Raw genomic sequence first — 24,564 nt, forward strand, 5'->3', positions numbered from 1 at the left:
ATTGAACCGCCTCTTCCTACTCAATAGTCATCAAAGGGAGTCAGCAGGAAGCAGAATAAGGAAATCAGGCAAACATCATTCTGTACGTGGCGTGTAGTGAAGCTGTGCAACTCCCTATTGCCAGGGGCTGCACATAGAAAAAGTTTCTAAGGGCTCTGGGTTCACCACCAGGGCCAAGGGAAAGTGGAGTAGAAAACGGAGATGGAAGGCTGGCCTTCTCTTTCGCCACGCCAGCAGAGAAAATGAATACACACAGGTATCATCCACAGCCTGGCACTGTGCCTGAAGGCACCATTGATGCTGCATTCTTCCTCTTCCTGAGGGCAGAAAGCAAATTGGCTTCCAAGTCTGGATGTGATGGAAAACACCAGGACCAGCCTCAGGGAGGATATGGCTGGCTGTGGAGCTGCCACGATGAGAGTAGCAAGAGGACTTGCTCCTCAAGAAGTGGCCTCCAGCCTCAAAGCTACATGTATGACATAGGACCAGAGCAGGACCAGGACAGGCATTTCCAAAGGAGAACGTGGAGAATCCAACCCTACCTTAAGTAACTTAAACTCATTCTATGGCTTTATTGCACTGTCCCAGGAGACACCAGAAATTGTCAAGCAGATCCGAGTCGATGGAGATTTTCTGACACACTAGCAGAGCCCTGATTTAACAGGATGCTAATTAACTCCATGCATTTTGAGCCAGGCAAACGCTGAGCATCCCTGTCAAACCAGTGCCTACGCACAGCATAGATAGCTTAAGCCTGGAGAAGTAGACTGGAAACATCTAACAACAAGAGGATTTCCCATGATAAATCTGGTACTTCCTGCTTCTGGCTGAGCTGGGTTTACCACACAAATCGTCTTTCTCACAGTCCTTTGGCGCTGCTCATTCCATTCTCAGCTGGGCTCCAGACGCACAGAGGTGCAGGAAAAGGATAATAATGAGACAAAGTTGGGATAGACAAACCTTGTGGTGCTGGAGGCTTTTCAAGGCTCTCAGACATTTTGGTGGGTTTGCAAACTGGTATAAGATTGTGAACCACTCTTTTTTTTTTCCCCTGTAATTTAAAATGCATGCTCTCCGTCATGTACCACCAAGGGTGGCTCTGCTAAAGGCACAAACAATTTTTTAAACTTTTTTTCCTGGGAGACTCAACTGTGCCTGTGAGAGTGAAGAAACCTGGACCACCTACCATATGCTGGGTAGTCAGAGAACATTACACATAGCCCATACCCTGTGTTCTCTTCCCATGCTAGTGCTCCCATTCTGGTGCCCATCTGCTATCACCGCATCCCCATTGTAGCTCTGTGCAAACATTCCTTGTTTTCAAAAATGGAGATGATCCTAGAGTTATAGTATTCATACCCAAATCTGGAAACTAGCTGGATTTTCCCTAAAGTCTGGCATCTCATTTCAGATCCATTGTACAGAATGATCAGAGAACAGTACCCAAATTAGACACTTGATGGAGGCTTGAGCCCCACAGAGTGCCGCCAGTGGTTTTGGCACTATTTCTTAGTTCAAATTCATCTACTGTTTATACTGTTCCCTGCTCAAAAAGATTTCTCTTTATCCTTTTATATAGCTTCTTCCATAGGAGTTTCATCCTTTAAACCTGCACCAAATTCACCTTTAATGACTCCTTTTCTTCCTTTGTTTGTTATTCATCCAGTGTTTTTTAATAATAGCGATTGTCCATGTGATATTAATTCTCTCCACAGGCACTGCCTCTCAGCTTTCCCCACGGTTCAGTCCTTCAAGGTTTTTAAACATGATCTGCTCTTCTCCAAAACCTGACTCGTTGGTATCGTTGTACAACACCAAGTGCTTGCTGTACTCAAGCATGAAGAAGGCTGCCGCTCTATGCTCAGTGATGGGAGGTCTTGGCTATTTTGTTCCCTGCCTTTAGCACTGTATTAAGAACTTCGATTTCATCTGCTGTTCACTATCACCTTAAGGTCACTTTCAGACGTATTGTATTTCCAGGTTCTCCCCCATCTCTAATTGCATGAGTTTAGATTGCTTTCAATTTTAATTTCCTTTCTTTTGATGGTTTCATCCCACTCCTAACATGACTTAAACACTGATTTCTTTTTTGGTTTTGGGGCTTTCTCTGAACATATCTGCTGACCGGTTACTGATTGATTTAACCTACATTCACAATATTCAGCTAAGAAAGTGAGACTAAATGGTTCGGCATTCATTAGAAACAGATCAAGAAGAGACTACATTAACATCCCCCTGACTGCCGCTTATACCCTCACATCTGGCCACTAAATGCCTCTATAAATCAAATCTGGCATAAAAGGATGAGGAAAGTGGTAGGTTTGCAGCAGGCAAACACTGTCTTTGCTCTATCAACAATTTATCTCAAAGGATTCTGGACACAGCTGCTGGTCCAAATATCTCCTCGCCTTTTCCGCATCACTCTCCCCACCCATATTTCTTCCAACAACCCCTCTCTGCTGCTTCCCAAACCTGCAGTCTCAGACACATCAGTTCCTCTCCCAATATCTTCATTGTCTGCAGCATTGCTCTGAAAAGCATGAAAGACTAACGGGGGGCTGGACATCCCTTCAGCCACTCCTAGAAACATGCAGCGCCCACATCTCTGACCATGTGGCCTGAATGGAGATCTAGCGTCTGTTTTGTCTGACAGCATCCGACTATGCAGCAGGCTGAAAGGATCAACTCCTCCCTTAAGTCACAGATTTCGCTATCTCACCTTACAGCTCTAAATTCTTTAGCCAAGCAGACAGATCACTCTCAAGTTAAACTGGATGCTGACTTCCTCTTCACTGTAAAATTTTCTGCTTGATGTATTTTACTAGAAAGAGCAAATCTCTTCACTAATACTCTTTTGATGGGCATTGTCACATTTTATGAATGTATTCTAGATTTTCCGCTGGTGTAACCCAGATCAGATTTGAACAACTGTGTTTCCAGAGGCTTTTTGTTTACATGTACTTTGAATTTCTCTTAAAAAGGCAGGGCACTTAAGTGTAACAAAAATTGATTTTTCATTTTCAGCTTTAACTTCTAGGGGTTCAGGCCAAGTCAGAGCACTTTAAAAGGACACAAAACTCTCTAACTCAGCCTTCCTACACATAGTCTCTTGAATACTGCCAAGTCAAAAATGAAAGTCTTTCTGATATAATGAGCCTTCTTTTTATTTTATGGAAAGCTGTTTCTCCTTGATCATTCTGCTGATATTTCCTCTGCTCAAATCCACCAGATTTAAGCATATTTAGTTCTTTACCAAGCAGCTTCACACTCAGTTGACAGTGCTGTTGAAGAGTTCCTTTACCAAGTCCCTGTTAGCAGGTCTACATGACAGGCAAGCACTGCTACATTTGTTCTCATGGAGTCCTTCACCACTGCTCCATCAGTTCAGAAAGGGCATGATGGACTTGAGGGTGAATTAACCACCTGACCATCACTGTAGTTCCTTGCAAACAGTCCCTGAGCCTCACATCAGATCAGCAAGTGCAAACCATGAGCAACTGGGAGATGTTCGATGATAGCTAAGAGCTTCTCTGCAGACCCAGGAAGTCAGACAGCTAAATCAAAGCCATAAAACAAAGTCAAAATCTGGCCTTAAGATAATAAAAAAATAAAATAAAAATGAATTATATCAACTAATATAATAATATGGAGGTTTTATTGAAATAGTGACCTAAATTAATCAGAAACAACAACTTTATCTGTTTTATTGCATTACTATCAGTCATAAAAGCACTTCTCCTTTCCTCTTGCCCTGTATCCTCGACCTGTGTTTGCTGGACTGCTATGTCTTCATTAAGCCTGAACAGCCAGGACACAAATAACGGGAGGAAGGTCTTTACAGCTAATGTTGTCCTCGGACCTAGAACCAACAGTCTTCATTTCCGACAGACAAAGGCAAAACCTGAGGGGGGAGACTGGCCACAAGCAGAAAGCCGTTTGCCAAATGTCGCTCAATGGGTCTGGGCAAAGAACAAAAAGCAAGTGGCGCCCAGGCCCCTCTGTAGCCTGAAAACTCAGGGCTTCAATAAGCTTCACGTAAACATTAGCAAACCATGCAGAGACTGAGCACAGGATACGTAGGGGTAGGCAGTCTTGGGAGGACTTGTAGGCTGATTTACTGGACATCATTTCAGGATCAAGCTTGTGCCAGAAAAATGTGGTCCAGGCAAATTTATTGAGAGTTTATTCCATCCCCACACACAAGTAAAGATACAGAGCAAGAAGGAAACTTCCACACTCATACTGATTAACCACAGTGCAAACTTCATAAACGTGCTCCTGACCTCCACCACAGCGTGCAGACTTGAGTCATTCCAATAAAAGAGGAAATGACACTTTGCCACAACATTACTAAGTCCACATCCCATAAAACCATTCAAGGAAGAGGGGGGGAAAAAAAAAAAAAAGAAGAAAGAGAGAGAAAAGCAAGAGTAAAGCCAGGCAATTATCTGTTATTAACCCAGTCCTCAGTGGTATCATATTGCTCCTAAAAATAATGACAGAGCAACAAAGCTTGTTTGCTCCTCCCATGTCTTTTGTGAGTTCCTCATTATTCAAATGAGCTGCTGGAAAATGCACTTCAGCTACATCCCCATCGGTTATTTCACTGATCACTCTGCTTTCTTTTCCACCTGGCACCGCAAGATGTTTTACAATTAACACTTTGATCCTTTCTTCTTCTTTCCTTTTTCTTTTTTCAACCCCCCACCCAAGGCCAAATGCATATATCCATTCTGGGAGGAGCCGAGAAAGCTCGTGGATGAGGCTGCTCCCATCTTTTGCACATGATACGCTTTGGTTTTGCCCAGATTTCAAGGCAACCAGGTTGGGCATGGCTGGCAGTCACAAAACATGCCATCTTCACTCGTGGTGACACCGCTCCACCATGGCTGCTACCAAAAAGCAACCAGGAACTGTTTAAGAATAGATCAGCGTAGCATCTACCATGTGGGCTCAGGAACAAAATAGGGAAGGGATGGAAGATGGCAGCACCACAATCCACCGCACAAGCAAACATGGGCCTTTTCCTGCCACAGTGAGTCACACCACTCATGGCAAGTCACAGCCTGCCTTTTTCTCACATGAAGAAAAAAACAAAAAAAGAAAAAAAATCTTGGTTTTTTTTTCAATGAGATTTCCTTGCCACTTTGTATGGTGCCCTTCAGCACCATTATTCAAATTCTTTAAAGCTTCCAACAAGTTGAGATGGAGCTGGCAAGGAGCAGGGCTGCCAACTGCTTCTCCCCTTCCTCTGGGTCCTCCTTCTCCATTTCGAGTCCCCTGGATAGAGAAGACCTTTGTCCAGGATCAGGTCTCTTGGGGCTGGAAAACCAAGCCATGTGGGGTACCATAAGTTAAATATCACTGCATATTTTTTGGACAGGAGGAACTATAATTGCTGGAGGGAATGGGGCTGCACTGCACCCAACATGAAGATGGTCACCCAGTGTGGTGCAATAGATTTACAAAGAGCACATCATCCTCCATCAGCTGAAGATGACAGAGGGGACTTCAATATTTCAAAGGTCTAAGGATTAGCCCTCTCTGAAATGTGGTCAAGTAAATGTATTTTTTTTTGTCCTTTCATCAGCGAACAGTATTTTCTCACAACTGAATTGCCTCCTCTTCAACAGAAGTGCTATTTTACCTTTAAAAAATAATTTAGAATATCTTTGGAAAAGATACAAAAACTGCTGCAGAAAGATTTCATATACTCCAGACCTTCAAATTTTAAGATAAACTGGTGGGGACTGGTGTTGTGCTTTTAGCAAATTACCAGAAACAGTTTAAAAATCATTTAAATTCATTTTAACCTCTCTAGAAAGTTTTTGAAAACAATTTTATCATTTCAATTTTTTTGTCAGGAAAATACATTCTAACTTGAATATTAGAGCTCATCATAAAAGCATTGAAAAGGGACATTTGTATCGAAGTTAAACCTTACTCTGCAAACTCTGTGATTTATATGGAAATTTTACAAAAAGGCGACAAAAAAAAATCCAGAGAAGGCATTTCTGTACTTTCCTTACATTTTTTGCTATTACAGTTACAATATTTGTCATTTCAAAATATCAGATAGGATAAAATAACTAAACATGAACATTAAGGTGAAAAGTTTCCGATTGTCTAAACAAAAGCTTTCACAATTTAGCTTCATTAGAAAACACGCGTTTTAGCTCTGTGAGGCCAATCTGCAATTGCAAAATGTTGATTCCTTAACATTTTATTAAGAAAATGTTGATTCTTCCAACACTTGAGATTGAGCATAACTTTACTACGGTTGTATTTGAATGAGGGTATTTACAAGGGTAAACTCGTGCACACATACTAATATTGACATGATCAGGGCTTCTGGTACCTTGCTGACACTCAGTACAACCTATAACGCTGTACAATGCTCGCTTTATGTACACCAGACTTTGACCTTATTCATCAAAATACCCTTCTGACTTTGCTCTAAGGGCTTTTATGGTCTCAGAAAACAATAAAAAAATCCCTTTTATGACATTACAACTTTAATTTCAAAGTGTGATGAGTGAATGTGGTGTTGTTCTCCTTATTAAGGCACAACAAGCTCGTACTCTGCGGCTCAAATTATTTTTACTTGGGGTTTACATAATCCTGATACAACAACAAGCAGATTGGGGTCCAAAGTGCAAACCCAGGGCACATGCAATCTAAAACCCCACCTTCCAAAATGGACAATGACTTTGACCTCTGCAGCCATAATCAATGGGGAGCAATCCTTCCACTAGGACAACTCTGCACAGCGAAATGTTCGGCTCTGCAGCACAAGGGACTTTTCCACCAGTCATTAGATCCCAGAGTCATGGGAAGACAGACATCTCCCTTTCACTTCTTTTAAAAACAAGATTTTCTAGAACTCATAAAGTCTTTGATAAGTCTAGTATCGCAAGGACAACTGATACCAAAGTGACTTTTGGGGTAAGGGGGTGATATGGATCCCTAAATTCTCAGTCACCAGGCATGAGAGAAAAAGAGCCCATGGCTCTGTTAAATGAAATAGAAAGTTCTTGACTCCTTTAACTTTTACATATATTTGCTCATGGGTGATGCTTTTTTTTTTTCTCCTGAAAAAGATGCTAATATAAAAAAAAAGAAAAAACCCAGCAGATTGCCATTATGAAAACACACACACGTGTAAAGCTGCACAGATGCTCCACCTGAAATTTTAAACATGTTAACCTTCTCGGCACGAGTTTGAGCAATGCCGATTCAGTTCCAAGGCCGAAGCTGTGTTAGTAATGGCTCACTGGCACTGCTCGCGAGCCTACCTTCCTCACAACTGGCAAAAAGGATGCTTCCGCTGGGATAATTTATACCAGTTTCCCTGAGGAAATCCACTGTAACAGCAAAAGTGCTGTTTTGCCAGGATAAGCTATAACATTTACACAGCATTTGCCAACATATATATATATTTTTCAAAATTTTTATGAAAAGCCATGCCTCTCTGCAATGCTGTTCAACTGACAATGATTCTTTGCACACATTTGGCTCGGAGCACCGAGTGGAGATACAAAAGGCATTATTATAGGAGACTGGGGACTGGCTCCAAGCTCTGCAGAAGTAATTGAAAATAGGAAATGCTGAAAATCAAACTCAAAGCATGTACACAATCCAGGAAAATGTTGCAAATGTTGCAAACCACTTTGAACAATGGAAGTAACTCAGTCCTGAGCTAGGTCCTCAGCTGGTCTGACTGGCATAGCTCCACCAAATTCAGCCATGGTATATTGGTGTGAACACAGTCCTAAAATTTTCCCGTTTGGAGGGTTTGCTGTGAAATATGGATGGAGGCTACCTGCGGTCTCTGGGGACTCCTGCGGTGAGTTCAACTGCTATGAAAAAAAGAAAAATAGATTCAAGGCTCCCGGGACCTCAAATACGATGAAATGAAATCAAAGACAGAGACGTGACCCCAAAGAGGGCATCTTTTTCCATGTAGGGATGACCTTTAGCTCAGTGTAAGCAAAGGAAAAAACAAGGGAAAGGATGAGGGGGGAAGATAGAAGAAAGCAGTCAAGTTGGAGAGTACAGATGGTGGGCAAATTCAGAGGGAGGGAGGAGATGTAAACAAGAAAAAAAAAAAAAGAAGGGTTGAAAAAAGAGGATTAAGAAATAGGAATCAGAGGTGGAGGAGAGAGAAGGGGAGGGATGGGCAACGATAAAGGGAACAGGGTTAAAATGAGCAAACAGAGAAGGCATAAAGAGAAGGGTTTGGGTTAAAGGAGCAATTGCCCTCTGGCAAACATACTGCAGTGTAAATGGAAACACGTATGTCAACAAGGAGCGTCCTGAGATGGGCTGGAGAGGAAATAGCTTACATGATGTGAGCTTCTGCTGGGAACCATCACAGCCTTCTCCCTCCACTCCCCCACCACCCTGAGTCACCCCTTTCTGCAGACACTGATGCCCCTGTATAAAGCAAGGAAGAGCGGTTCCCGGAATCCAGCTGGTGGTGGGGTAAGCTCATGGCTATTCACAGCTACAGCTGTTACCTAACTTCTCCCAGCTCAAAGCAAGCTACATCACAGCTCCTTGATCAGAGAATCACTAGGATGGAAAAGACCTCCAGGATCATCTAGTCCAACCATTCCTATCTGCCACTGAACCATGCCCCTCAGCATCTCACCCACCCATCCTTTAAACACCTCCAGGGAACGTGACTCAACCACCTCCCTGGGCAGCCTGTTCCGGTGCCCAATGACCCTTTCCGTGAAAATTTTTTTCTTGATGTCCAGGAGATTATGAAGATATTAAGATATGAATAAATATGACATTTTCACAAGTAGCTTCACACACTCTTGAACTTGAAAAAGAGCTTCAGAAATAGCTGATAAGCACACAAAAACATCTCTAGAGCTCAAAGCTGAGTCCACAGCATCTGAGCTTGAGTCCTCTAGGCGCCCTGGCCAGTGCTTATAAGACCAGAATCCATTTCACAGCCTTAATAGCATCAGTCAGGACCCAAGTTGCTCAGAAGCATCTTTTCCTGGAAGCTAAACTCATAAACCACTTCTCCAGCCCCAGCCAGCCTTTTGCATGATCCGACCATCCAGTTGCAGCTTCAAACATTTTCCAGAACATTTCTGGTGCTTTTGGTCTCCCTTCTTCATTGGGGGAGAGGCTCAGGGAGGATGGCAGCAACATAATGGTAAGAACCATGACCATCTTCCATAGAAAACAGCACAAAAATGTGATAGAGGATCTAGCAGAAAGCTACCTGCAGTTACTAGTGCCGCTGCTGCCCAAGCCTTTGTACGGTTGCTTGGGAGCTTCTAAATGACTGGGCATCTCCAGTTGGGGTGCCATACACTCAGAAAGACCTGTTCCATGTGTTGCTAATTAAACCAAAGTCTCCAGATATACTATATGTACACAGCAGGGATATGCTTCCTTATGGCATTGGACCTTAATTGTGAAGAGTTTTCAGGGGGGCCAAGATATGCCAAGAGAAGCATCTTGGGTAAAGCATCTCTTTTTTCTCTGCTAAGAATTCATCCTCTGGCTAATGGGATTTGTTTATATTGGTTTCTGTGGCCGGTGGCACAGAGGGAAATTAAATTACTTAGCATTAATTCTCAGATGCCTTTTCCATGCCCAGCAACATATAGCACAAGTCCAGGGCACAGCTCTAAAGTGTTTCTGGGTCACCATTCACTTTCGTGACATCTTATTGCAGCTCAGCTACTTCTGCTGCCTGACAACAGCCCATGTCAACAGAAGTGCATTTATCCCAGTGCTAATACAGCTGTAAGCAGGGTGTTACACCACCTTAACGACCCAGTTAGTCTGCAGAGATAATGCATTGGTATAGTCAAGCTTTTAGAGTACTTCAAAGTTAATCTACGCGCCATCGAGGTACTGATAGCAGATCTATTAGTTGTTCAGCACGTTATGGTGGAGAAGCTGAGGCATGGTATCTTCCACGGCACTAAACTCCCTACAGAGACATTTTTAACACACAGTACATAGTGTGTTGTAGGAGGCTGTTCCCAACAGCCATTCATCTTTCTTCAGTTCTGCTGTTGTGACTTCCCTTTGAAGTGTTAAGAAACACTTTTCAGATATCCTCCAGCACTTTGTCAAGTACAGATCACTATGTGTGTGACCAGGATCATTGATGCCTCTATAGAAAGACCTTTTGTCTATTAGTAAAAAAATAAAAATCCTTCAAATGTGCAAAATCTAACTCTTTGCATTGTCATGGTTGAAGATGGCACAGAGACAAAAGCCTTCCCTGAGCTATAAACTTAGAAGATAGATGAAAGTTCAATCACAGACACCGAATCTTTTCGACATTTAAACATTTCTACTCCAGAACACATGACAATCCTTCAAACAACCATGTTGTTTTATTTTTACAAGGACACCAATTAGCCTGTGTTGTTTAGATTAGTAATACTTGCAATGTATAAACTTTCTTAGCACATGGCAAGTGAAAACAAATAACCTCCATCAGACATGCATTTTCTATGTCAAAAGGGCGAAGGAAAATTAAGTGGCATTTCTTTAATAAACTGCCTCTGATTTCCTCCCCAGAGTCCGGAGAAACATTCAAAGGTAGAAGCAGAAATCTACATACTCAAAAATAATTCTCCAGTGGGTACTTTCTCCCAGTGAGTAGTGTTGTTCTATCTAGGATGGTCTGAAGATTGAGGGATGAGGTTTCCAGACAACGATCTTTTCCTGGATCAGCTGATAGAGCTAAAGAAAACAACCTTTGGGGACACAGAGTTTACTGAATTCTGTTCACATAAAGGGCATCTTTCCTTGCAAAGCTTTGGTGCTAACTCTTGTACCTCTCCAATCACTGAGGTTTTCCAACAGTTTTCCCTTGCTTTTCTCTGCACTACCGCTGCCCAAGCACTCCTGAGCGTAGTCTATCTCAGCTGAACATCTGTTCAGAAGACCTGGGTTCTATTCCCTTTTGTCGCAAGCTGCTTTTAAGGCTTTAGGAAAGTTATTTGACATCTCTAAAAACCCATTTCTCCATCACCTATAAAGCAGGCTAAGTGCCCTCTTACCCCAATTAAATAAGGGGGAACAGGGGGGCAGCGGTGCAAGACGGAGCAGTAGAAAAAGGACTAAAAGCGGATAAACCGTCCTGTAGTGGTGTAAGCAGCACAACTAGAGATGGGATTCCTCTGACGCATACTGAGAGCTCTAAAATGGTGTACCTGGACTACTCAAGTCTTCCAGACCATAGCATGAGTTGTCTCAGCTACCTGCAGTACTCTCCTGATTAAGACACAGATTCACGGCCAGGCTGTTGAGGGAGCCAGAGGAGAGGAACAGAAAAGATGCCTTGAGGTGGAGTAAGTGGCAATCCCTAGGGTGTTAGGTGATTTTATCCCACCTCTGAAGTTTCATCCTCCTGCTATGGAACTTAAACGCATTGCTGCACAAATATGCAAGCACAGGTCTCCTTCCTGCACCACAATATAATCAAAGAAATAATTTCTTTTTAAATCAGAGAGAATAATCTAATTCTTCAAGAAAAGAGCAGCGCTACTGGATTTTAAGGCGAAAGATAGATTACAAACCTCTATAAAAGGGGAACTAAAGAGCTGGGTAACCACTGAATAACCAAGGAGTCCAATGGTCACAAGCAATCTATACAGTTTATTTTTAAATAGCTTATTTTCTGCTATTGGTCTTATTTTAGAAACCATAAATGTGAAGCAGTTCTGTAGCACAACAAAGACAGATGCACAGAGCTGTTTGTTCAGTGTTCTCAATCCAAACAAACAGTTGCATACTCTTACCTACAACATAAGTCTCTCATCTTAAGAGTCTGGCCAAGAAAAATATTTTCCTAGCTAGTTTGTTATGAAAATGTTTGAATAAAAGAAGCAACATCAATAACTTATGTAAAAACTTCAACCTCTAATCAGCTGAGCTTTAATAAGGTTTGAGATAACAGCGCATGCATTCTGCCAAGAGTATAAAATAATCGTAAAATATAATAATTGATGTGCTGTTCTGGTTTATTACATGTCACAAACTAGATAGTTGAGTACATGGAAGAAAACATTTTGGACCTTGCATTAACATATTGTAATAATTAATAGACATTATTTGGATGTGGGGAATTTCAGTGAGAGTTTTTGTTTGTTGGATTTCTTTGTTGGTTTGGTTTGGGAGGATTTTACTATTTTAACAGCCTATAGAAATTTGGCCAAAGACTCAGACCTCTCTGAAATGAAATTAAACTGTTCATGGCACAAAGATTTGACCCACAGCATTTTGAAAGAAGCGGAGATGGAAGAGCTTAATTCCTGTTCAAACTAAACCCTCAAAAATACAGAGGAGGAAAAAAAAGAAAAGAGCCCCAAACTGCAAATAAACCCTTGACAATAAGTTACACCAAGTTGTTTCCTTTCTAGAAGGTAGCGAGATGCAAATAATTGCTAATAAAAGGTTCACTGTGTTTGGTGAATACAAATCTTTATTTAGTGGCTGCAGAGCAAGTCTTTTTCTTGCTCTCTTGACAGTTTAACTACACACCAACAATATTTGCTTAAAGTCTTTGGCTCCATTAATCTCAAACTCTGCTACACAGATTGCCAAAGCTGATGACAAACCCCAGTTAGAATGGATCATCTACTCGCCTATGACGGTATTTTTCCCATTACATTAAAAGGATGGCTTTTTCCCCAAAAAGGGTACAAGTCTACCACGGATTCTCACGAAGGTTTGAAAGGATAAATCTACGGCTTAAGGTGACTGATGGAGATAGCTGGGGACTACGTGGAAACCAGGAGGAGGAAGAATACCCTTGCACTCTAATTGGCTTTTTTGTTTGCTCACAGTTGCTTCTAATATGGACAGATCTCCATAAGAAAACACAAAATTAGCACCTGTTAGGACAACTTAACCTTCAGGGAGAAAAGCAAACATCCTTGAGTTGTCAAGATTTTGAAACAAAGGTTACAAAGGAGGTGATTTTTTCTCCTGGATTGTTTTAACCCCTTTTTGCAACATCCTGCAGCTCATTACCAAAGATCTGCCACTGATTGTTAGCAACGTCTCACTTTCTTCTTACTCGAGAAAAAACATCTTGGACCCAGAAAATTTAAAGCAAACCCAGCAATTAAAAAAAAATCAGTTCTACATCCTTTTTCCTGACTCATCAGGAGGTGTTTTTGGTCAAAACCACAGCTGTTTTGACTGAATTACTGTGTCACCTGTCCCAAAAGCCTGCTCCCACAGGCAAGATGCCAAAATGCTGAAATTAGAGGGAAATATAAGAGATTGAATGGAAAAGCTTAGAAAGAAAACAGAAGTACTTCCAAGTGAAGGCCGTGGTGTTCAGCCATGGCTCTGGACAATGCAAGCAGGGTGTGTATTATGGATACCTGGCTAACAATAGCATCACCTTCATCATCCTGCCCGTGGGTCCTTCTCGCTGGATGATGCCTTCATTAAGCTAAGGACTTCAGTGAAACTATTCATATGTGAAAGCATAAAGCCTGCACAGAACTCTGCAGGACGGTGACCTCGGTGAGTAAATTGAACTAAAGTGATTGTAAATGAGCTAACATCTTTCAGTTAACACTGTCTCCTGTTACTCTACAACAGAGGCACCAACCTTTCTCTCGCTGGAATCTTCCACTTCTCTGTCAAAACCACAAGCATCTCCCAGTTTTTCTACGCTTTAACCCCAGAGGGGTTCACACTGTAGCTAACATCCTCCAAGAAGACCATAATAAAACTTGAGTGAGTCTTTGTTCTGACTACAGATTAAAGGGAACAATCCACAGTATAAATGTAAAATAGCTTTCCCAAGTTTTCTTTTCTCCTCCCTTTTTGAATAATCGGTATCTGCATGCGAAGGTTCAATGTCACCAAACATGAGGCTTGTGTACAAAAGCACAGAATCCTTGACTAAAGCACAGCATACTTAACAGCTCAAAAGCAATTGTTGTAAAACTTGATGGAATTGTGCCTGGCAATCGTATTTTATTGTCGTTTGTACAAGGAAGCTTCAGCATTTTCTGGACTTTTTTTTTTTTTGCCCTTTTTTTTTTTTTTACCTTGGGGAAGTGCTGGATATTTGAAGAAGAAACTCAAGCTCAAGAGTTCATGGCCATATTTACTGTTTTCCCCAGAATGTACACATTTTATACAAAATACAACCCAGGTGTTCAGAAGAGAAAGAAACACTTGCCATTTATTCAGGTAAGAATATAGCCCAAGGTCACATAAAAGCTTGTCACTGAAGTTTGCACTGACTCTGGTGCAATAAATGAAGACACGGTTTGACACAGCACTGAATATTTTTGTGCTCTGTACCATGTTGAACCCCAAATCTTTACAAGAAGAAAGGTAGAAAAGCCCTTAGGCCAGAATCCCCCAGTGATGCAAGAAACCCAGAATCAGCTCTTTCCACAGCAAGGATTTAATTTTTCAATCCTCTTCATCCAAGAAAAGGTCCTCAACGACCTTACTGCCCCTCCAGTGCAGACACAGAGCTTCCTTGCTGGCTGGGTGAATTATACATGTATCTCATCTTCACTCCCTTCTTTTCAGAAGTCCTTTGGATAGAAATGTGCAAGGAAGGAGAAAGATAGACACAATTTTTGAAAACCTTCATATAGCAGCTCCAGGGCTGTTGCCCTCTGGTAAATGACTTGGGGAGAGAAGAAAAGGGAAATAAGGACCCTGGCAGAGCATAATCTTCCTATCCTTCATCACCAGCACGTGCTGAGCACGTGTGATCAGAAGAGGCAGAGCAGCAGGTTTCACTGACGTAACAAGCCAAATGCTCACCAAAGACCAGGGTTGCCCTTTAGTTATTTGTCAGCACAAGTCATCTTGGCTACCACATCCATTTGGGCACAACTTTCACAGCAGGGAGGAGAGTTCCACCCCATCAGTACAGAGGAGGCTCAGTGCCTGGTGCAGTACAACATGCCACCGTGCCTGCTTGGGTTATGTGCTTCTTGAGCAGCGACAGCCAGCAAGGAAACATCTCCACTGCCTGGGATGCATGTATTGCCCTGCCTGAGGCATAAACAAGGGTGTAGGGGCAGGTGGATGAAGCTCAGCAAGCCAGCTTGAAAAGAAGGCCCAGGACTGTAGATGTTTGCTTTCCAGATGGAGTCAAGCACATCTGAGGAGGCAACACCTCCCAGCGGAGGGGCTCTTCCTTTGAGTCAGGGTGCTATGGAAGTGACACCCTGGAAAGCACACCACGGGCATCTTCTTACCTCTCTGCTGAATATGCTTAGAAGCATATGGCACATTCACAAATGGCAGTTTTAAATAGGGTGGGGTTTTTAATGCTGCAATTCTTTTCTGGACACCAGCTGTCTATGCACATGAGGGTTTAAAACAGCACTTCTGGCATTGAGAGCAACAATGTAGTATGTGTTTATTTGCCTTAGAAAGTAGAACATAAACATGTAGGTGATCAGCTAAAGTAAACAAATAAAAAGACCTAGATAAAGAAAAACAAGTGACTAGAAAACATCTCTATCTGCCAAGCAACAACTGTAAACTGGGACTGCCACATCTCTAGGTTATCTTTTACACACACCTTTTTTTTTTCCTCCCTAGAAATAGTAATGTGGACCCAATATCACAACATCAAAAACCTCAGAACATCCCACAGCCTAGGGAAATAAGTGGATTTATTTCCTCTCCAGTGCATATGTGTTAATCAATATGATCTATGTGCATGTATTCTATTCCTCGTAAATTCTATGTAGCCGGTACCCATCAGACATACTATACATATGGGTATTTCCATACAGGATTTTCTGCATGGAGGGAAACTTCAGTAATCACTAAGTAACAGCCACACAGCTGGAAGGGATCTCAAGACCCCAGTCATCTCTACAGCAGCATCCCTATATCTTCTCCCCCCTTCTCACTCCCAAGTCCTCTCATGGTGAGATTAGGAAAAAAAAAAGAAAACCTGCCAAAATTATATCCTTATTGTAAAAGAGGGAATAAAATAGAAACAGAGAGATTCATCCTAAATTTCAGGAGTCCGTGGGAACAGTGATTCCTGGTGTCTACTACTCTCTCAGATCACTCTCATATCCTTGTACCCCAATGGCTTCTCCCCAAGTGGCAAATTACTCACCAGCCTGGGAGAGGTCCAGCTGCAATGCACAGAGTGAGCACGTGCGTATGGTCACTCATATACACACATTTAAATTTTTATATATACGTACACACACACATATATATAAATCCCCAAGAGTTTGGGGGGAAGGAGGAAGAGGGGAAATCCCTTCTTTCATCTGGATCTAAATGGGAAGACCTGGTTTGCACTGGAAGTGCGATTTCAGAAACGTAAGGAATGAATGGTCTGCTTTGTCTCCACAGCTTTGATATATCAGTTCCTTCAGTGACAGACTTGTTAATCTTTCCAATGTTGCTTTTTCAAAAAAGACAAACACAGTGGATAAATGCGAAGGGCCAACCACATCCCCTCCCATAGGAAGTCTCGCCACATGGGCAGTTCTTCCAAGTAAAGAAAACAGCCCACTTTATTTACAGGGTAAATCATTCTGACTTATCTTGCAGGGGTTTGCTCATAGCAAACTGACAGTTTCCCCCTGTTGCACAGTAAATGGCTGACGGGGAAAATGTTTTCCTTCCCACCATGTAGAAACAACCAGCCAGAAGGGAGGAGGGGTCAGGGACTTCATTTTTCTAATACTCCATTAATGTTCTCTTAGCTGACAATCACTACAGAGGCCTGAACTCACCACTCCAGGCAGCTTGGGCAAGAAATCTGAGTCTCTACAGGGATTTTTAGCTAAGTACATCAACTCAAGTTAGAACTTTTGGTCTTAAAAGGGTAAGGTAACCATTAAAACAATTTTCAAGTAAGTGCCATTACTGTGGGAAATAAAAGAACCAAAACCTAAAGTTTATCCCTTTTTCTCATTCTGTTTAATCCCTTGCCCTCAAAAAAAAAAAAAATTGATACACCTTAGTCACCTAAAATGACAGAACAGCAGAGGTGGGAACTTTTTAAAGGTGTAATGTTTCCAGATTCATTAGTTTCTTTTTCTTCCATATGTACTTTTTTCCATCACAATCCACTAATCCATCTATTGGGGTTTTTTATGTGCAGCCTAAATACAAAATCAAATCTGGGTGTAATGCAAATCACTATTTTCTTGCAGATGAAAATTTGCAGCTCAGGGACGTACTTAGGTCAAATTTTTCTCCTATAGAAGTCAGTGAAATCTTAAACATCACCTTCAAAAAGGCAGCCCACTTTGCCAGCCTTCCAAGGCTGTTTTCTTTGTGTCACCTTGTAAAGTAAAACACAAATGTTAAAATAATCAAAAACCAGTTGTTTGGATTTCTTACGAGGCCACATCTCTGCATGGCACCCAGCAAGGTCTGAATGACACTGTCAAGTGAGCAACAGGAGAGGATAAAAGTGGTACAGGTAGCATGTTGCTGAAGGCGTGCACATCAAACGCAGGAAGGAAGGGATGAGTTCGGCAGCTTAGAGCAGTGCTTAGATAGGTTTGCTTTGGGATCAAGAGAGGAGAGCATTTCTCTCCCCACACTTGCACTATTGCATCAGTATAAGCCACTCCACACGCTGTCTTAACGATCCTATTCAGCTAAAGTAGGATGAACTACAAGTGCAAAAGTCAGTCTTGCTGATTTCGACAGTGATTGCAACAGGGTGCAAGTATGCGTTTAAGTGTTTTCCACAACAGCAAGTTAAATAGACCATCTAAAATGCCAATTGTCACATAAATAACATGGAGAAATCCACTAAGACTTTTAGATGCCCTACACACACACAAAGAGCAAATGGCATTTTGCAACCTTAATACAGCAGGTTAAGAAGTGTGCATGTTCCACATCCCAAATAATATCTTATTTAGGAGTGACATCCATCAAGGTTAGACCTCAGGCAAAATCCATGTAATTGCAATGATTTATACCTTTTGACACTCTGGCCTGCTGACACTGAAAAGACAATGTGCATCTGAGTTTGCTGCAAATATCCACTAACACATTTTTCTGGTTTTGGGGCGTTAGAAATATGAAAACATATGTTCTGATTTACAAACTGCAGGTCAAATGTGCAGGTGTTAATGGCTTTTTCCTTGAGATTTTCAACTCCAGCCAGACCTATGTATGAAGGACCAATTAAAAAATAGAAAATAGCACAGCATAATGGTGTTCCCATCATCTCATAGTAACAAAATAACACAGCAAAATCAGAAACACAGACCTTTCCACCAGGACTCAACCTCCAGGTAAGAAAACAACTTGGGATCTTGTTCAAATCCAACTTCTGCTTCTGCTTTTACCTTAAATGTTGTGATTTACAGTAATAATAAATATTTTAAAGACCTTTCCAATTTAAATGGCTGAAAGTTGAAAGTTTTCACTAGTACAGTTAGTTCAATGATTAAAAGTAACCATAACCCTGCTGGTACTAATGAAGGCTGCACAAAGGTTCAGATTGACTAATAGGTACATTTTTCCTTCTTGTTTTTTTTATTTCATTGTTCTAATATTCCCTTTGGGTCCCATCTGCACAGGTAAATTTATGAGATTGAGGATTATACCTAAACGGGGGCTCCATCTATGTCGGGCTAAAAGCTCAGGCAGGTAAATACAGGCGTATCATAAGATCTGGTGCAGTGTGTCTGTCCCCATACGCCTGGTCACAAGCATCTTTGCTGCCCGAGGACAGTTTAGATTAGGGCTTCACTTCTGCTTACTCTGCCAGTTTACATGCAAGAGGAGCATGATATGAAAAGACCAGTCCAGAGCCAGGATTCATCCTCTGGTTTTCATCTGTAGTCCCATGAAACACAGGAACAATCACTGTAAGCGCTTTCTAGGCTATAGCCAGAGAGAGGCAGTGCCCAAGGGCAGCTCAAGCCCCCATTGGTTTGTGAAGATAGTTTTGGAGGACTGAGCTGCTCTCTGGAGAGGTTTTTTTTTTTTTCTTTGCTGTTTAGAGGGGAAACCCAAGCTCTTCCAATCAAGATACCACAGCAAAATGCCTACATCAGGAAAATTCAAGATTTCAGACCTAGGTACATGTAACAAGATGCAACACGACAACTTTGCCTGCAAGTTCACAACTTCAAAGCCTCTGCATGTAACATCCCCGCTCTGCCTGGGAAGCTTCATTGTCCCAGAGGTTCCATGTCAGTCTGCAGCTGCTTCAGGTTGATGCTGCCCTACTGCTCACGGCCCACAACACACCAGAAGATACAACTCTTTCAAAGGTGCAAAAGAACCATAGAAGCACGGATACGTTTGCTGGGAGGAGCACCTTGAGGTTGCCCATCCTAACTTCCCATTTGTAGAAGGGTTATTGCCAATATCGGAGCACATTTGCCACCAACTGGGTCTTGACAGCCTCTGGGGAAGGTGATCCCACAACCTTCATGTGTACCTGCTGCAGTACAATAACACCCCACATCTAAACATGTAAGATTGATATGAAATTACCAATACATCCAGATGTGCACAGTGCCATAGGGAAAATCAAAGTAAAAAATGAGCATTTGAAGAGCAGCCTAATTTTTTATTGCACTAAGTGGCTCATGTCACACAAGCACACACATGACTATATGATACTTATTGCTGATTGGTTTTTTTTGAAGTAGGTTAGTCCTTTGGTTTACACAGGCTGAAAAGCACTGAGCAAAATGGCCTGAAAAAATTCCATATGCATTTTCTTCCTGTTCTAAAGAGTATTTTCACATCAGTTAACATAACTCATAATAAAGCCAAAGATTTGTGAAGACAGCAAGTCAATATTGCCTTCAGACCATAGAATTTTTGAAAATTATTGTTTTAAAGGGATTCAGTATGGTTTTGCATTATTATACCAATATATAGATCAGTTACACTTCGGAAAAAAATGAACTGGCCACATTATTCCCAGCAAGTCTAGCTTCTAGAAAGAGCATCACGAAGAAAACTCCATGATTTGCAATCCCAGTAAAAACATGGTATATGTGGTAGAAACTACAACTAAAGGAAGCTAGAGAACATCCTTTAAAAACATTCCAAACATCTTTCTTTTTCATGCCATGAGAGATGATTTTTTCTATTTCTTGAGAGGCATTCCGCTGTTTTGCTTATAATTCCTCAGGGACGAGTGACCTCATGAAGAAAAACAACCCAGACAGGATTAGCCTTTATTTATACATTAATAGTTTTACCTCCAGCAGTAGGAGATACAATTTTGAGTCAAAAATCATAATTTGTGAGTGTTTGGATAACAGTGCTCCTGTGAAGTTGTGGTAGCAGGAATTGCTAGGGAAGGCTGAATTGTGGTTGCCGATTGGTGCATTTATTAGTGATTGGATCTGAAAATCAAGCACTTACTCCAAAATCGATGAAAGCCATGAAGATCTTGGACTTTATATCAAACTTTAAACATAGAGTCATAGCACAGTGGGGGACACTGACAGGGAATGCAAGACAGCAAAACTCTTCCAACGTAAGCTCCCTCACTAGCGTTAGCTAACGGGACGGTGCTGAAGGCTTTGAGGAGGACTGGATGTCCAGAAGCCCCGCTTCCTACTGCTGCCATTCCCTCGACCAGGGTTAGTTTAGCAGGTGACTGATCCTTGCCCTCGCCCTGCCCAGCGAGAGGTCCAATCCCTCTGCCTCCCTCCCTCCCTGCAACACCCCTTGTAGGGCTGTGAGAGGGAGCCTCCACCCTGAGGGCCGTCGAGGCAGTGAAAAATGATACGAACTGAACGGCAAAATCAATATTTGGTCAGGCTGAGGGGGGACTATCGATTCTTTTCTCATGATATCCGTGTCTCCTGCACTTCCTGCTTCTCGGGGGCACTGGAAATCCAAGTCCCTTCTAGACCAAGGGTGGCCAGGCTTTGACTCTGCAACATCTGTACCTCACAAGAAGTTCACGTGTGGTCTCCCAGGCCCGTGCTCATCCACTTGAGTGGCAGCAGGGACGTGCTGGCACAAGGGCTACTGGTTAAGTCGGGAGAAAGCAGGACAGTGGGAGAAGGTAATGTTGCTGGGTCAATGCAGGGGAGAACCTCACAAAATTGCTGCCAGCTACTGCCTCTGCCCTCTTCCTTGCAGTTTTGTAGCTACATCAAGGTTTCAGCTTCTAACGTTCCATTCAATCCCCCACATCCATTTTATTTAGTTTTTTTTTCTTTCTGGCGTCTCTGTCCCAAAATTCTCACATCCTGAGCAGAGAGCCACAGAGCATGACATTGATACTAGGAGGTTCAGGAATGGTTCCTAACTCTTGCATCCAGGAGCAGCACCTGGGCATAAGCCAGCCCCACATCTAGGGACATGCATCCTGGCTTCAACAGCCCATATCCTTGCTCCAGATTTCCACAGAGGATGGAGGATGAGCAGCAGTATTCATCACAGGTAAGAGCAAACAGAGGAAGTGCCAAGGGCTGTTCTCACATGGAGTTAACGCTTTCTTCTAGTTTCTCCACTACTGAGCAGCTTTCTCACAGTGAACCATGGATGATACACCATGATGGCCAACACTGGGAACAACAGGCCAAGAGCGAAATAAATCTACGTCACTGTGTCACTAACCACAAGCAAGTTTATCACCTCTAAATATGGCAGTTCTTTTCCAGAAAAGTTACTATTTTAAGGCTCTTCCTTTGAGAAAGCAAGGGTCTCCTCAAAAGTTACTCTAGTTAAAGAGAGGTTTGCCAAACCATATACTGCACTTCTTGGTGCCTCATTTTGCTCACCTTCAACAGTTTTGAATGACTCTGGAAAGCATCCAAGGATACAAGGATGAGAAAAGCATGGGAAAGTGTTCCTTCTCTTTCATCAAAACATTTTACTCCTGGGTTTGAAAGCAATACTGCTCACGGCAAAAAGGCTGCTTTCAGTCAAGGCTTACAGAAACCTGCAAGATGCCTTGAACTCTTCAATGGAGAAAGACCAGTGAAAGTGTCAACTTCTTGCCTGGGCAAGAGGCCATTTTCTAAACATCATTGCACAAGTTGTCCTCTCCAGGCAGGGCAAAGGAGAGATTCCCACTTCACGAAGTTCACCCACGATTTGATCTCACAAGAAGACCAAGCCTCCTTGGCCATCAGCACATCATGTGTGCCGACTCCTGACCTGGCTTAAACTGAGAATGTGGAAAGCCCTCTAATTCTGCTCTTCCACACAGTCTAGATACAGAAAGGAACAGCCTGGCTGGAGCTGTCTTTTGCCTCACAATATCCTCAAATGCATCACCAGGCTTTGCAGGCCCTCAGCCAGAAGGACCTGATGGAGATGGAAGAAAGCCTAAATATAACCGTGCTTACGTGCAATGAGAGAAAGGTGTAGGGAAGCAAAGGACATTATGTGAGGCAAAATTGTGCATCGACGCAAATGTGAGCCCAGCAACAAGAGACATGTCTAGGAAAAGCACAATGATGTGACCAGGGTTAGGCATGCAGCTAAGAGCACCAGGTGGCACTCAGGTGCTGCCATGCCAAGGACAACAGAGGGGCACAGTGCACAGTTCTACCTCCAAAAGCTTACCCCGAAATAAATAAAATAAAATCAGTGGGCACTTGAACAAGAGCCCCTGTCAACGCTGCTCACAGGAATATGAACAAACTGTGTCTACACTGTGTCCTTCTGGGTTGCATCTGGCAAAAATTGCCTTGCAAGGTTTTGGGAGAGTCTATAGAAAAAGCACTCAGCCCTCAAAAAGGCTAATATACAACAGAGCTGGCTAGGTGGTGGCTGCCCTTGTTAAACTTCATGGAAAAACACAACTTGTGCAAACCAAATTCCCTCGCTAACCTCTTCCCCTTGTTGAAATATTAAACAAAAATAACTTCTCTTTTTATCTTTGAGCCAGCGGGACAAATTCGTCATTAAAGGAACTTCACTGAAGTCAACAGGGATCTATCTGAGACAAAGAAATGAATCTGACCTATTGCATTTTGTGTCTTTATGTTCTGACTAATAACTAAATTGCACAGACTTTTAATCAACAGAATCTGAAAACCTGGCCAAAATGGCTTGCTTTCTGCCCTTCAGTGTCACTATCTGTACTTTCTTATTGCTTTTTCTTTAAACAGCTTTGGAAAAGAGGTCTTTACAGCAGTTTAATCACGTAATTATTTTCATTAATATATTGCAAAAATCTTAACGCAGAGTTTTCAAAGAATACCTGATCCTGAAGCAGAAATTGTTTGTTTATTAACATAAAGATTTCTTTTTTTCTTTAATAAACACGTAAAATTTTACCAATTCCCACAAAAAGTATTTTTATAGGTGTTCTTAGGCACACGTTTTTTAAAACAACTCCAGCCAAAAGGCGCTCAGTCTGATCCAGGGATCTCCCTGGAAAACATGTAATGAAGCAAATTGAAGCTGCAGTTCATGAGAAGAGCTGAAATGCTACATCTTGGCATGCAGGCGGCTCTTCCCTCAGCAGAGCAGGGGCACATGCTCCTCACTGGGCAGAATACAAGGAATTCAGGGAAAGGAACAGTCACCAACAGAGGAAGGGGAAGATGGTGAAATATAGAAGCTACCGAAGCCGGTGTTAGGTAGAAGATGCATTTTGTGTCTCGTGTTATATTGCCTGCCAGTAGATTACGGTGCAGGCTGTATAAACACATCATGCGTGCTCTGACAGGGAGTTGGGGTGAAGCAGGGTGTCAGGGTAAAACAGAGGATAATAAAATCAAGTTAGATTTATTTCTTTAAATTGGAAACTTCATGCTTACACCTGACTAAATCATCAGCCTGAAACTTTAGCTCGACTCCCACAGAAAAAGTATGAAACCTTATCCCATCTTTGTTTAACAAAGGCCAATCAAGCTCGCCTAATGAATTCTGCAGATGGAGGCAACGGTACGCGTTTGGTCATTTTAATTCTGTGAGGCTTCATCAGAGCTGTCTCCAACACACCCATCTTAGTCTTTAAGCAACCAAAGAGGTTTCAGCACTCTTGAAGCTGGGCTGCCCTGCTGCAGCCCTTGGGCAGAGCGGATGCCTGAGTGTGTTATCAGGCATTAACCACAGCCATCATAAATTCTGACAAATATTAAGAAAAGCATCACAGGTGGCTGGGAGCAGGGGCTGGAGAACAGCAATGCTCATCCTTACTCTTCCCTAGCCCAGCAGGAGCAGGACACCTCTGCCACCATCCCAGTGCCAGTGAGTATTCCCTGTTCACAAAGTGCAAAAGGACCTCTTTTTTTCTTCTTTTTTTTTTAAGAAAAAAAAAAAAGTCTAGCATAAGGAGCTGGTTAAAAAACAATAAATCAGTGGTGAAATGTGGATAACAACCTTCTCTGTAAAATCAACATGGATTGTGTTCCTGCAGAGAGCTGTCTGACAGGCTGGTTGAAGCCTGACTGCTTGCAGCCAGATTTTTTTCCTGGTCTTTTTTTTTTTTTATCCCCCCCTTCAAGCTGGAGGAGTATCTTGGATCTGGGGGAGGCAAGGAGGTCTCTTCCTTTTGTACATGGTTCTGCTGTGTTAGAAAATCAATAAGCAAGGTCCTGACCTCAGCATAACTTCAGACATCACTCACAACCTCACAACTCCTTT

Source organism: Cuculus canorus, chromosome 8 (assembly GCF_017976375.1).
Source record: "Cuculus canorus isolate bCucCan1 chromosome 8, bCucCan1.pri, whole genome shotgun sequence".
NCBI lineage: Eukaryota > Metazoa > Chordata > Aves > Cuculiformes > Cuculidae > Cuculus > Cuculus canorus.